The sequence below is a fragment of the Ornithorhynchus anatinus genome, chromosome 2 (assembly GCF_004115215.2).
Source record: "Ornithorhynchus anatinus isolate Pmale09 chromosome 2, mOrnAna1.pri.v4, whole genome shotgun sequence".
Lineage (NCBI taxonomy): Eukaryota > Metazoa > Chordata > Mammalia > Monotremata > Ornithorhynchidae > Ornithorhynchus > Ornithorhynchus anatinus.
This window is the reverse complement of record NC_041729.1, coordinates 107,369,538-107,380,408: the sequence shown is the minus strand read 5'-3', so window position 1 is coordinate 107,380,408 and position 10,871 is coordinate 107,369,538. Positions and strand designations below refer to the sequence as shown.

The 10,871-nt window shown below is 42.8% G+C and overlaps 1 non-coding gene across 1 annotated transcript; it reads left to right on the top strand.

The window, feature by feature from the left end:
- The first annotated feature begins 10,486 nt into the window (after window positions 1-10,486).
- Window positions 10,487-10,624, top strand: LOC114809653. The gene has a single exon (XR_003757429.1). It is a non-coding gene; the product is annotated as a small nucleolar RNA SNORA7 (small nucleolar RNA).
- The last annotated feature ends 247 nt before the right edge of the window (window positions 10,625-10,871 follow it).

Sequence of the window (10,871 nt, the reverse complement as noted above, 5' to 3'; positions counted from 1 at the left end):
CACCCACCACATACAATTGAAACTCCTTACCATCTACTTTAAAGGACTCAGTTCAACCCACCCTACCTCACCTCACTGATCTCCTAGGAAAGCCCAGCCCGCACACTCTGCTCCTCTAGCCCTAGCTTACTCACTATCCCCAATCTTGTCTATCTCACTGCAAACCGTTTTCCCACTTCTCCCACTAACCTGGAACTCTCTTTCCCTCCAAATACTTCAGACCACTATTCTCTTCAACTTCAAAGTTTGTCTAAGGTCACATCTCCTGCAGGAGACTTTTCCCAATTAAGCCCTCTTTTTCCCAGCTCCCTCTCCATTCTGCGTCACCTATGCACTTCAATCTGTGTTCCTTGAACATTTGATATTCACCCCACCCCCCTGCCCCACAGCACTTATTTACATACCTTTAAATTTTATCTTATAAATCGCTTATTTATTCATATCAATGTCTGTCTCCCCCTCTAGACTGTAAACGTATTATCAGTCAGGGAATGTGACTGCTAATTCCCTTATACTGTACTCTCCCAAGTATTTAGTACAGTGCTCTGCTCATAGTAAATGCTCAATAGATAACTTTGATTGATTGACACTATTCAGCTGTCTGAAACTGAGTTTCATCAACTTAGATTCAGTCTTCAGTAAGTACAGGGATATGAATCACAAATATTTAATATTTCCTTCACATAATCATTTATTCCTCTTAGATTCACTTTAAAATGCATGTTTTAAATTAACTTTTTAATGAACTCTTAAAATAGCCTCTCGCCTTTCAGAATCTGTCTTTTTCTTTGGAACTTCATTCTATTAATCTGTGAGATACTCTAATAGAGGTTGTATCAGGTACCAAATTCCAGGCTAGAAGGGGAATACGAGATTCCATTTGGTTCATCTCCCGACCCACATGCCAAGATCAAAGTGCTAGCAAGGTGTGCTCACTGCACCAAGTGGGGATTCAATAAATGCTATTACTACTACAACATAGAATAGTTGGAGCCAGCTGTGCCACAGTAGGCAGGCAGTCACAATCTTTACATTCAGCTGCGGCTCACAAAAGGCCTAGAATATAATTCAAGTAGAGGAGGGCAGATATGAAGGACAATGAGAATGTCATCAGAATAACCTGGTAAAGAGTCATCAAATCTGAGCTATCAACCATAAAATCAATCCATCCACGGTATTTCAAAAATGTTCAGATCATGTTTCCCACTCCTCAAGAAACTCCAGTGGTTGCTCATACATCTCAGAATCAATCAGAACTCCCCACCATTGGCTTTAAAGCATTTAATCACCTTGCCACATCCTATCTCACCTTGTTACTCTCCTTCTACAACCCAGCTCGCACACTTTGTTCTTCTAATGCTAATCTCACTATACCTCCACCTCATCTATCTCGCCTCTGATCTCTCACCCACATCCCACACCTGGCCTGGAATGCCATCCCTCATCATATCAGACAGATAATTGATCTCCCCCACTTCAAAACCTTATTAAGGCACATCTCCTCCAAAAAGCCTTTCCTGACTAAGCCCTCCTTTCCTCTCTTCCCACTCCCTTCTGCACTGTTCTTACTTGCTCCTTCATTCATCCTCCCTCCCATTCCCACAGAATATATGTATATATCTGTTTATATCTGTAATTTATCTATTTATTTATTTATATTAACGTTTGTCTCCCCCTCTAGAGTGTGAGTTCTTAGCGGACAGGAACGTGTCTGTTATACTGCACTCTCCCAAGCACTTTGCTTGCACATAGTAAGTGCTTAATAAATTCTATTAATTGAATGATTGACTGATTATTTATTGAGTGCTTACTTTCTGCAGGTCTTGCACCTTTAAGGGCTCAGAGCTAGAAGTTAGCCAAGTGAGGCAGTCTGCTCCAGGCAAGATCCATCCTGGGTAAGGAGTAACCTCGACTTGCCTAAACTTTGAATAGCTATTGTATTGTTTTATTACTTTTATTAAGTGCACTCAATAAATAAATTGAATGATAGGTTGGAATGGTAGAAAGAGTTTCTGCCTGTGCTCCTGAGGAGCAGGACTTCTTTTTAGCAATAGTAGGTGATATGAAAAGTTCAGCTTTGGTCACTTGGGCCAGAGACAGCCCTTTCCCAATGAGTAGCACTTCAGGCCCTAGCCACGGGCAAGGCCTCGCTCTCCCCAGGGACCCACCCAGGAAATTATTCCACCGTCTCCCCTTCCCTGTCCCTGTCCTGCCTATAGCTCTCCCCACCTTGAAAGCCTAATTAAAATCACATTTCATACAAGAGGCTTTTGCTGATTAAATCTTCATTTCCCCTATTCTCTCTCCTTGGACATGGATTTGCACCCTGTATTCTCCCAACACTCAGCCCCACACAGCACTTATGTACACATCTGTAATTTATTTTAATACCTGTCTTCACCTCTGGACTCTATGTTTCTTTTGTGGTATTTCGTACTTGTTAGGCCAGGCACTCTACTAAGCACTGAGGTCCAGGTACTCTACTAAGCCCTGGGGTAGATACAAGGTAATCAGTTTGGACATGGTCCATGTCCCACATGGGGCTCATAATCTTAATCCCCATTTTACTGATGAGGTAACTGAGGCACAGAAAAGTTAAAGTGACAAATCAGATAAAAGGTAGAGCAGGGGTTAAACTCAGGTCCTCTGACTCCCTGGGATGTACTCTTTCCACTAGGCCATGCTGCTTCCCCATGTCAACAGAGAATGTGACCGGTTGGACATCTTTTGCATTGTACTCTCCAAAGTGCTTAGTACAATGCTCTGCACACAGCAAGCACTCAATAAGTACCACTGCTTGATTGATTGATTGTCTAGGAGATCCCAGACCAGAAGAACCATCTTGCGATCTTATGAGGACTGAGACAATTCAGGGAGTTCCTCTCCTGCTTCTTCTTTGATTCTAAATCAGGAGACTCTGCTGGGAAAATTCACTCATGAATACAAATTAGTTGTATTTGGAACCTTTTTCTTCGAAGCGTCACTCCCTGGAAAGTACAAAAAAATTTTAAAAAGCCACCAAGCTTCAACCCGTACCCTGAAGTGAAAGGCTTGATTCACTATCTGGATGGGTGTGAGCTTTAGACCTGAAACTTCTCTCAGCGTTATTAATGGAACCAGACAGCTCAGATAATGAAAAATCATCTTCATTAGCGACTCCAACCTTGATTAGTCTCTCCAGTGAAAGAGAAGGAGCTGGCACTTCCAGGTAAATGAATCAGATCACTAGGGACCAAAGCAGATCAACGAAAAGCCATTAACTCTGTTACCTCCTCCACACACACAGAGGAAGTAAATGCATGCACCAGAACGGGTGCTCCATTAACTCTTACAAGTCTAAGGGATGATTTGGAGATTTTTTGGGTTTGATTCTCCCCCTTCATACTTGGGACTACATACTCCCCATCTATGGAGCATAGAAAAGCTTTCTCCACTTAAAATAATTGTGTCAACCAACTGTACTGTACTTTCCAGTGCACTCAGTACAGTGCACTGAACACACAGCTCAATAAATTCCACTTATTGCTTGTGACTGCACCCCTCGACTTCGGAAAAATCAATCCGTGGTATTTATTGAGTGTTTACCTTGTAGTGTGTACTGTACTAAGTGACTGGGAATGTACAGTTCAAGAGTTGGTAGACACGATCCCTGCACTCAAGGAATTTATAGTCCAGAAGAGGAAAATGGCAGAATGTAAGATTACATACATAAGATCTGTGGGGCTGAGACTGTGGTGACCATCAAGGGCTTAAGGGATACTGATAATAATGATAAGAACAATTATGGTATTTGTTAAACACTTACTATGGGCCAAGCATTTTTCTAAGTGCTGGGATAGATACAAGGTAATCATGTTATCCCATGTAGGGCTCACAGTCTTAATCCCCATTTTATAGATGAGGTAACTGAGGCACAGAGAGGTTAAGTGGCTTGCCCCAGTTTACAGAGCAGACAAGTGGAGGGGTCTGGATTAGAACCCATGTCCTCTGTCTCCCAAGCCTGTGCTCTTTCCACTAAGCCAAGTGCAAAGATGATGAAGAGCAGAAGGTTGGTAGGGGAAATGATGCTTAGTCACATCACTGGAGGAGATGTGATTTTAGAAGAGTGTTTTAAGGTGGGGAGAGTGATCTGTTGTATATGAAGGAGAAGAGGAAAGAGCACTCAAAAAATACTATTAATGTAATGATGGTTGGCTATTGGATATGAAGGGGTAAGGAGTTCCAGTCCCGAGGGCAAGAAAGGAGGAATGGGATTTGAAAGGGAAGAAGAGCAGCTTGCAGCTGCTTTGTTCCCCCAGAAACCAAGCAACCTTTCCTGGTGCACCTCGCCTTGGGTCTTTTCCCCCTAAACACTTCACTCCTTGGCATGCTCCTCCAACAGGCCAGAGGCAGCAGAAAAGGGCCGATGATGGAATCGCCTCTGACCCTTTCCCACTCTCCAACAGATTTGACTGGAACCCTGGATAGGAAGAGGAGGCAGAGAGAATCTCAAAACTATTCTTTTTTTTAATGGTATTTGTTAAGTGCTTACTATGTGCCAGGATCTGTCCTGAGTGCTGGGGTAAGTACAGGTTAATCAGGTAGGGCACAGTCTATATCTCACATGGGGTTCACAGCTTTAATCCCCATTTTACAGATGAGAAAACTGAGGACCAGAGAAATTGACTTGCCAAAGTTCACATAGCTCGGCACACAGCAAGTGCTTAATAAATATGTTTGAATGAATGAAATGGCAGAGCTGGGATTACAACAAAGGTCCTTCTGACTCCCAGGCCCTTGTTCTATTCAAGAGAAGCAACATGACCTAGTGGATAGAACACAAGCCTAGGAGTCAAAAGGTCATGGGTTCTTAGCCCGGCTCCGCCACTTGTCTGCTGTCACTTCTCTATGCCACAGTTCCTTCATCTGGAAAATGGGGATTAAGACTGTGAGCCCCATGTGGGACAGGGACTGTATCCAACCCAATTATCTTGTATCTACCCCAGAGCTTAGAACAGTGCCTGGTACATAGTAAGCACTTAACAAGTACCATAATTATTATTATTATAAGAGAAGCAGCATGACCTAGTGGAAAGAACAAGGGCTTGGGACTCAGAGGACATGGGTGCTAATTCCAGCTCCATCATTTGTCTACTATGTGACCTTGGGCAAGGCACTTAACTTCTCTATGTATAGTTACCTCATCTGTAAAAGGGGGTTAAGACTGTGAGCTCCACGTGGGACAACCTGATTAACTTGTATCTACCCCAGCACTTAGAACAGTGCTTGGTATATAGTAAGCACTTAAATACCATAATTATTATTATCATTAGGTCATGCTTACAAGTTTGGAGGCATTGTAGTTCAGTTAGGAGAGCATTGCCTCTACTTCTTCTCCACCTAGGAAGGTGAGGAACCATCGGGCCCTACCTCATTGGAGAGAGTCTCCTCCCTTCACTCTATTGGGACTCTCATCATCCTTTCTCTTCCTTCTGGGAGGCTGAGGAGGCAGCTCCATCCTGAGGCCAACTCAATTCTGAGTACCTTGGGAGGGTGGAAGGGACTGTCTCTTTATTGCTGTATGGTACTTTCCAAGCACTTAGTGTAGTGCTCTGCACACAGTAAGTGCTCAATAAATACGATTGAATGAATGGTCACGGTTGCCACCACCACGACTGTGATGATGATTGAGATTGTTGCTGCAGCTGTTCCTGTTGGACTCTGAACCACGAGGAACCCCAAGCTCTGCTCCTCTAGCCATCATGCCCTGTCCCTTGTCTTATATATTTTTTCGTTTCCTCCTTCATGTGTCTCTCACTCAACCCCCATTCCCTAATTCTCAAATTGTGAGCCTCTGTGCAAGTGGACGTATATTTGTGTGTTCTAAGGAAGGTGTATTCTAAGTTCCCTCATGTTTTTCCAGCAGTCTCGGTCACTGAGTTGATTCAGTCCAGGAATCCAAAATATTATTAGAAGTGATCCAATATAATATAAACAGTGAATTCTTCAAGCGCTTAGTACAGTGCTCTACACAAAGTAAGCACTCAATAAATATGATTGATTCACTGATTGATTACAGCACCAGGACATCAAACCAGGGCACCTGATGAAGACTATACTCTGATAAAGTGAAAATGTAGCAAGTGACATCCTTATAGCCCTCATTAATATCTGTCTCCCTCTCTAAGCTCACTGTGGGCAGGGAATGTGTCTGCTAACTCTGATTGTAGAGTACTCTCTCAAGTGCTGAGTACAGTGTTCTGCACATAGTAAGCTCTCAATAAATATCACTGATTCATTAATGGGATGTAATTTAAAAGACCAATTATGCCCAGAAAAAGGGTAACTTTCTTTTTTAGGTTCATGCTTTCCTCCACCTCCCGTGACTTATTTTCTCCTCTCTTGGACCACGGCAACATGAGAGGAAAAGAGAGAGGCAGGAGAAAGCTCAAGACCAAAGCGAACGCATTCCCCACAAGAACAATCACTTCAGACTGTCGTCAGACAAGAATAAGATCATCAGAGTCCCAGTCCTTCACAGACCACCTTGATGCCAAGTTTCACGTTTGCCCCGTGCAGATTCAGATCCATGAATCATTTTTCACTTGAAAAAAATCTCACTGTTCACAGCTACCACCAACACTTTCCTTCCCTTTTGTACTCCAACCTGTTTCTCCTCACTTGACAGGGCTGTTAGACTATTCCTATTTGTCTGTAAACTTACTACAAATGTGAGGAAATCACATCTTCACTTCATCTTCACCTGGCTTTCAGTGCTTTTCATCAAGGAAGCAATAGGTCATTCTTTCAGAAACTCTTCAGTTAGTTACTGGATATGAAACTTTTGTCTTTCAAGATTTAATGAAAAAAAATCCATTTATCCCTTTGATCAATCATGGATGACTTAGCTCTTTTTTGTTCAAGCCTTTGAAAATCCTCCAGTGTAACTTCCATTATTCTCTTAATACCATTCAGACATTAAAGAGATTAAGGGAGAAGAAAAGGAGAATAACTTTCTCTATTCTCTGAAGCCAACATGCTTTTGTTTGGGACTTGTTTACGAAAATTAATTGGGGAAGGCGGCATGAACTAGAGTCAAATAACTTTGGAATGGGTTAATTTAACCTGCTCCTGCTATACTAAATATTTGTCATTTTACCACTCATAAAATGACTTTCTTATAAAAAATTCACTAGTGAGATCTGCTCCCGGTTATATGATTAACCTCTCTGACATTCACTTATGTTGGGCAGTGGGAAAAATTAAGAAAAAGGTCACATTATTGGAGAACTTCAAGGCTGCTAATTCCAATTTTCTGCTGTAAAAACAGATTCTGAGCCAAGCTTAAGTTCTGTTACTTAGACTTAGGAATGGAACTGTGGGAACAATTATAACTGATGTACATGATTTCCATAATTTGAAAGCTTATTCAATGGCACTGTGGGTGTTTTTTTTTCTTTCTTCTAGCAAAATGGAGTTACAGAAGAAGATAAGATCATGTACATAATCTACCTTGGTAAGCATAATGCTTAAAACTCCTGGAAGAACTATGTAACAGTTGCCCTCCTGAATGTCCATCCATCCCGGATGCCACTCAATCGATCTATCAAGCAATGGTATTTATTGAGCAGTTACTGTGTGCTGTAGAGCAATTAATTTGGCACTTGGAAGAATGCAATAGAAAAAAGTTGATAGATATAATAATGATGGTATTTATTAAGGTCTGACTATGTGACAAGCACTGTTCATTCAATCATATTTATTGAGCGCTTACTATGTGCAGAGCACTGTACTAAGTGCTTGGAATGTACAACTCTGCAACAGATAGAGACAATCCCTGTCCAACAACAAGCTCACTGTTCTAAGCGTTGGGGTAGATACAAGGTAATCAGTTTATCCCCCGTGGGGCTCGCAGTCTTAATCCCTATTTTACAGATGACATAACTGAAGGACAGAGAAGTTAAATGACTTCCCCAAAGTCACACAGCTGATAAGTGGTGGAGCTGGAATTAGAACCCATAAACTCTGACTCTTAAGCCCGTACACTTTCCACTAAGCCTGCCTTCCTAGGAACTAACTCAATCAATCAATATTTACTGAGTGCCTGCTGTTTTCAAAATATTGTACTAAGTGTTTGGTAAAGTATAATAAAACAGAGTTGGCAGACACATTTTCTGTCCACAAGGTGCTTACGGTATAGATGGGGAGACATGTTTTAAAATAAATTATGGATGTGCACATAAGTGCTGAAGGTGGCATGAATAAAAAGTACAATTCCCAAGTGTAAAGGTGATGCAGAAGGGAGTGGAAAAAGATAGGAAATGAGGGAAGGACTCTTGGAGAAGAGATGATTTTAATAAAGATTCGAAAGAGGGGAGAAGGGGGAGGGAATTCCGGGTCAGAGGCAGGTCAGGGGCAAGGGGTTTGTGGTGAGATAGATAGATGGGATTTAGGCACAGTGAGTTGGTTTGTATTAGAGAAGCAAAGTGAATGTGCTGGGATGTATTAGGAAATCAGAGAGGTAAGAAAGGAGGGGGTGAGGATATTTAACTGCTTTAAAGCCGATAGTAAAGAGTTTCTGTTTCATTTGGAGGGGGATGAGCAGCCAATGGATGTCCTTGAGGAGTGGGGAGGTGGGGATTGAACGTTTTTCTAGAAAAATGACCTGGGAACAGAGTGAAGTATGGACTGGAGTTGGGAGAAACAGGAGGCAGGGAGGTCAACAGAAGGGTGAAATAGTCAAGGCAGGATAGGATTAGTACTTGGATCAATGTGGCAGTGGTTTAAATGGAGAGGAAAGTGTGGATTTTATCAATGCTCACTCATAGGTTTATCCAAATTCCTTCTGAACTCATGGATATTTTGGCAACTTTAGCAGGAGTGAACCTGACCTTTCTTATTCCATACCCATGGCAAGTTAAAAAGCCAAGGACATAGAAATACCTCGAGCTCAGGGCGAAAAAAGCAATGTTAATCACACCAGGTCCCTAGCAAAATATGGATGTAGAAATCTATTCTACTGCTTGAGGCTCCTTCCATCTGAACAATTCACTCCAAGGAACCTCAGAAAGGTTCCCCTGGCCTCCTCTACCCACACTGTTCTTGCACAGGTGAATAACCCCATCAGGGGGCAGAAAGAGGCAGAAGCAGCTGTCACACAGCAAGTCTGGAAGTCGAATCCTAACCTGCCAGGGCCGGCCAGGCAGAGTCAGCCATGGAGTCTACTCCTGAATTAGTGTTTAGAATACGGGGAGCCTGTTGGTTCATCCTTCATACAATCACTAAAATCCACCCTTCCCTCTCCATCCAAACTATTACCACATTAATCAGAGAACTTATTCTACCCTGCCTTGATTACTATATTAGCCTCATTGCTGACTTCCCTCCTTCTTGTCTCTTCCAACTCCAGTCCATACTTCACTCTGCTGCCCAGATCATTTTTCTACAAAAATGATCAGGCTATGTTTCCCCACTCCTCAAGAACCTCCAGTGGTTGCCCATCCACTGCCACATCAAACTCCTTACCACCGGCTGTAAAACACTCAATCACCTTCCCCCTCCTACCTCACCTAGCTGTTCTCCTGCTATAACCCAGCCTGCACACTTTGCTTCCCTAATGCCAACCCATTCACTGTATTTTTACCTCATCTAGCTCATCACTGACCTCTCATCCATGTCCAGCCTCTGGCCTGCAACACCTTTCCTCTTCCTATTTGACAGATAGTTACTCTCCCTCCCTTCAAAGCCTTCAAAGGCATATCTGGGGAATCATTGTGGACTAGTGTTTAAAGTCTGGGTGTCAGGACCTGTGTTCTAATCCTTACTCTGCCACATGCCTCCTGTATGACCTTGGACAAGTCACGTAACTTCTGTGAATCTCAGTCCCTTCATCTGTAAAATGGGGGTTAAGACTGTGGGACTTGGACTGTGTCCAACCTGATTACCTTGTTTCTATCCCAGCGCTTGGAAGAGTGACTGGAACATACTAAGAACTTGACAAATACCATTTAAAAAAAATTCCTCCAAGAGGCCTTCCCTGACTAAGGCCTAATTTTCTTTTCTCCCACTCCCTTCTGCATTGCTCTGATTTGCTCCCTTAATTGACCCCACCCTGACTCAGCCCCACAACCTTTTCTTACATATCCATAACTTATTCATTTGTATTGTCTCCCTATCCCTAAATACTATGAGCCCATTGGGGAAAGGGATTGCCACTGTTCATTATTGTATCATACTTTCCCAAACATTTAGTAAAGTGCTCCGCCCACAGTGAGCACTTAATAAATACAACTGAATTAATGAAATGCTTAGTAAAGTGACCTGCACCCAATAAGTACTCAGTAAATACTCTTGATTGACTGATTTTCTGTACCTAGTGTGGGGACTGAGAGGCCTACCACCAAACTAGCACACTAGGCCTGAACAGACCTCCAGGGAAGGGGACATGAAGCAAGGTGAACAGGAAGTAGCAGGAATAGTAAGTGAAGTAGTAGTAATAATTATTGTGCCTCTCTCAGGATTGCACCTGGAGAGTTTCCAGTACTCTACCAGTCTCGACTACGGGAGGGAGCGTCAAACAGAGGCACATCCATTCCATTCCTAGCTTGGCCAGTGGTTAGTGAATGGAAGGCAATCTGCTACAAGTCAACACTCACCTGTGCTGGACAGCAGCGGCATGGGAGAGAGTCGAGGCTGAAGACTCATGTTTACTGAGCGGAAGAAGGAGGTGAAAACTCTATGGATGGACTACTGGAACTGCAGATGGAAAGTGGGGGGTTCTGGGAGAGATGTCTATGAACTTGCTATGGGTCAGAGACCACTCGACAGCATGGGACAAGACTAAAGTAGGTAGTGGTGTTGTAGTAGAGAGTGAAGCACAGCTAGGAGGTTGG